Source organism: Stegastes partitus, unplaced genomic scaffold (assembly GCF_000690725.1).
Source record: "Stegastes partitus isolate 25-593 unplaced genomic scaffold, Stegastes_partitus-1.0.2 Scaffold237, whole genome shotgun sequence".
NCBI classification, from domain to species: domain Eukaryota; kingdom Metazoa; phylum Chordata; class Actinopteri; family Pomacentridae; genus Stegastes; species Stegastes partitus.
The window spans coordinates 480,411-485,030 of record NW_007577968.1 but is presented as its reverse complement, the minus strand read 5'-3'; positions in this window follow the sequence as shown (position 1 = coordinate 485,030).

Sequence of the window (4,620 nt, the reverse complement as noted above, 5' to 3'; positions counted from 1 at the left end):
CTCTGACCCACACTCCTCCTCAGTGCAGCAGAAGATCAGTCACATACGTCACGGTGTCTCGGGTGTGTGCCATCAAGCCTGAGCTGCAGAGGCCACACAGACAGATGAAAGATGATTTCACACCACAGACTGCAACAGATATACGAGCAAGACCTCAGGGCGCAATGACGAAGCAGCGTGTCCCTTATGTACGCATACGGCATGCAGCAGTACGTACGTTGTGAGGGCAGCTCAAAGTAAAAAGAAAACACGATTTGGGATTCAATCCGTGTTTTTGAGATGGTCAAATCGGTACACAAGGTGGAAAACCTCGGCCATGGTGTCGGCTGGATATTTCGCTCATCGTGTGTCTTCAAACACTTCAAATCAACGTCTTAACACAGTGGAAAGCCTGATTTTCACCAGAGGCGTTCTTCAAGCAATGCAAAAGCATGAAGCTGGCCCCCCCCCTACAGGATGGTTCTATATCGGGAACAATTAATAATATTCAGTAACGCGTTCATCCGCTTCAGGCCCTGAATGACATTTGTAAATCATCAGAGAACTGCTGTTGTTATTATGGGAGGAGGACAAGGCCAGCAGCACAACCAGCTCTTCATAGTTAATCGATTATCAGTTTCATCAGCTCAGGAATGCTTAAAAAGTAGGAATGTGAGAACGTCTTTTGATGGAGAAGCGTAACTTTCTTACATTGATATTATTAGCTGTTGTGGACTTTAATGGTGCAACTGTGCAAAAAACAACAACAACATACACTCACTTAAACACCTCTACATATTTATATGAAACGATTAAATGATTATATTTCCGCCCATGCATTTATACATATATTTAAAGAGGTACTTAAATGCATGCAAATAGGCATCCTAGTGAAATGGAATAAATTTACCAAAGTAAACTTTTTCTATTTCCACTTCTCTGTCACTTGAGGACAATAATGCCAGACTGCATATCTCTGAGTTTCATGGCTGCAGTCAAATACACAGCTTGGCACTTACTTACATGGAAAAGTGTTTTTTTTTTTTCGGGGAGGATTTTTTTGTGCATGCGTGTGCTTTTATCCTCTTGGAGACGTTTCACACTCCAGTATAATACATAGAAGTGGGGGGTGTTGCATGGAATGACTGTTGAATTATTGTTGGCAGATCTCCTCCTGCGGTTGTCACTGCACGCCAGATGACAAAAGCAGCTAACTGTGTGATCAGAGACGAGAGGAGAGCCAGGAGAGAGGAGGGTAATTTGATTGGCATCGGTGTCACAGACAGACAGACAGACAGACAGCAGAGTTCTCTAAATTACTTATCAAGCATCATGAGCGCCGAGTGTTGGAATGTGCAATAATGAATCCTGACACGGGGGGCTCACGCAAAATTGGCATCTCCTGGTGCTCCAGGCCGCGGACATCTCTGCCACCCACCATCTACCTGCCACCGTGTGTGTGTGTGTTTCTCACCGCTCAAAGATGGACACACACACACACACACACACAGCCACATTATGAATGTTAAGTACTTTTTTAGTCGCTGAAGTCAGGTCTCTTCCAGCGGCAGCAAACCACCAGACCAGTGAGCCTAGTGATGCATACTGAGTCTGAAATCAGCTGAGCCTCGGTGAATACAAAGCATGCAACTGAGTCATCCTCTAACGCTCAGACGTAGCTGGAGGCAAACTCTGAGTTTGATAATTTGCTGTCACGGTGAATTTGTGCGCGCATGTGAGTCACACATGAGGGTAATGGTGACGGTGACATGTTTGTGCGAAAGGTGTATTTTGACTGAGGCTATTCTGACAGTGATACATCCTGGAGAGGCTGCTCACGTACTCGCCGGGCGGTGGTGTGTGTTCACGTGTGCGGTTTAAATGTGGGTGGAGGCCCAATTATCTCAATATTCTGCCTGACTGAAAGTGTGCTAAATACTTAATTGACACCACGCTTATGGTGCAGATGATCACCCGGCATGCAACAGATGCCAATTAAAGATACTGAGTATATATCGTGATTGAGTCAATCGGCGATGAGTCTCCAATGTGGGCAAAGTTGAGAGTCACAAGAAAAGTTGTGAAATTCTGACACCAGCTGTTATTAAGAAATACATAATCACACGTGAGCATCCTCTTCATTTCTGTGTTCGTGTGTTATTGTTACATTTTTCAGCTTAAATTTTGAGCATCTATGTTTGATGGGAGCTTCAGAGGATGCTGTGGCTTTTCACCAATCTGCCTCGCCATCAGTGCTGCTGCTCTCTCCTCCCACACAGCAAAGAGAAAAAGATAGAGAGAGGAAAAAAAAGAGCAGAAAATAGGAGGGAACCAGTTAAGTGGAGGCCATTTTGATGTGTACGTTTGCCCAACCGTGAGCAACGAGTGACCCTGTAATAAAAGAGATAACCTGAGCTTCTATCACACATGTAGCCAAGAAAAGCTGAAGAAAGGACCTTCTGATTTTTAAAAAAAAAATCCATATCAATTAAAATTTCCTATATTAAGCTGTTGATTAACGTGGACTATTCAGTAGCCTCTATAAAACACATCCCTGTCCTGCAGAAAAAAATGCCTGAAATGATTCTATAATGCAAAACCATTTACTTGTATTGACACAGCAGCAGAGGCTTATCACCCGACACCGCTGTTTACCGCAGCTCCTTGGAGCTTTCGGCCCCTTTCAGCTCATTGTTTTGGCTTCTGGCCCACAGACTTATCCTTATTTCCAAGCAGCTGCTTTGATCAAAGCTCTGAACCTGCTGTATACAACTTGCTCAACACCAATTAGCGGACGGACGAAGTTGACGACGAGCTGACGAGCGTTTGAGCAGTTAAAGGGCCGTGTATTTTCACCAGAGTTGGGCAGAGATCAAAACGCGGCTAAAAGAAGAGTCGATGTTGGACGTGCACTCATCAAGTAGCCGGAGAGACGCAGCTCCGAATGAATGCTAATGCTGCGCGTCTGTCAGAAGTGTAAATAGACAACTGATCACATCACTGGATGAAGGGATCATAGGTTAGATGAGGCCATAAGGTTATGCAGCTTTAACCTGAAGGACCAACAAACAAACTTTAAATACAGTTGTGACTCGATAGTCCGACCCTTAACAATCCTAAACCTGCTATTCGACAGGTTTTTAGGAAAAACAAACAGAACCCATAAAAACAGCCTTAACACACCGACAGCCTTGGATTCTGACTCCGACATGACATTTAATGTCACCAATCAGGATGACGGCGTATTATCTGACTGAACAATCCCACAGATTGGCTACGTTCACACTGCAGGACTTGATGCTCAATGAGGATTTCTTTGTGAGTTCCTTCACGTTTCCAGTTAAATGCGACTTGTATGTGATCTGCTGTGTGAACTTCATACGACCCAAAAGTGTCCCGCATACGCAGAAGAGGACATGACGACGTCACACGCAGCGAGCGCGCTCAGTGTTTACGGAAGTAAAGACGGATGGCGGTGGCGGCGATGGTGGAAACAGAAGTGTGAGCGCTAACTAAACTAGCATCAGCAGCCAAGTACTGCCTGTGCTTTCTGGCCACTTCCACCCCATAAGAGCACTCCCCCGGGATGGAAGTGTCCCCCAACTGTGCCAAACATTTAGATATTCATCATTAATTGGATCTGTGTTGCTCAGACTGTCATGAAAAGATCAGATACAGGTTGCATAGGGGAAAAATAAAATTGGATGTGGGTCACTTCAGCCTTCTGTCTGAACGTATTTACCTTTGATGTCAACAGACGGGCCCATGTACAATCACACCGGTCAGTTAGGCTGAAATCCAGCAATGCATAGTGTTCTAACAACACACTAGTTATTATAACAACTATAAACAATAAATATTAACAACAAATGAGCCTTCCAGCATCAAGCCCTCCTCGTATCTCGACCTCCGTCTTGACAATCCGACATAAAAGAAGGTTTTACATTTAGTGTCGGATTATCGAGTCACGACTGTACTCTAAGTTTTCATGCTCTTGTTCTAATATTCTGCTCATGTTTTGTTGATTATGTTTCGTCCACAGTATCATTTGTCATGTGTGGTCCCATCGAGGCCTTCTGCTGTGAATTTGGACGAGGAAACACCTGTGCCTCCTCTGAAGGACACTCCAGCAGCAGCAGCAGCAGCGTCTTTCATCTCTTCTTCTGTTGAGCCAAACAATGATGACAGGATGGTTTTTCATGTCACGGAGGAACAGCAAAGTGATTTTGGCCCTCTGGGGATCGCTCCAGGGGATTTCACTGAGTAACGTGCCTTGAACCTGCAGAGAGGGAACTAATCAATTAAATTATCCTGGATGAATGTCAAATCCATCAATGCCCAGTTTCACATGCCTGTGAATCTACCAGCAGCAGATACAATCTCTCCCCAGGTGTTTACAACATAAGTATCTTCCCAGCAGGCGGGAGAGAGTCGATACTGACGCCTGAGCTCCGTACAATAATCCTCCCTCAGTATTTATCAATACAAACTTGTGAATAACAATAACTTTTATTTTACAGTTTTGACATTGCCCTTCCTTTAACTGCGACATAAATGTTATATAATGCATCCTGTAATGATTTTTAATCGGTTTTAAGTCACTTTGATGATTGCCAATTATGCTAGGATTGATGAATCACT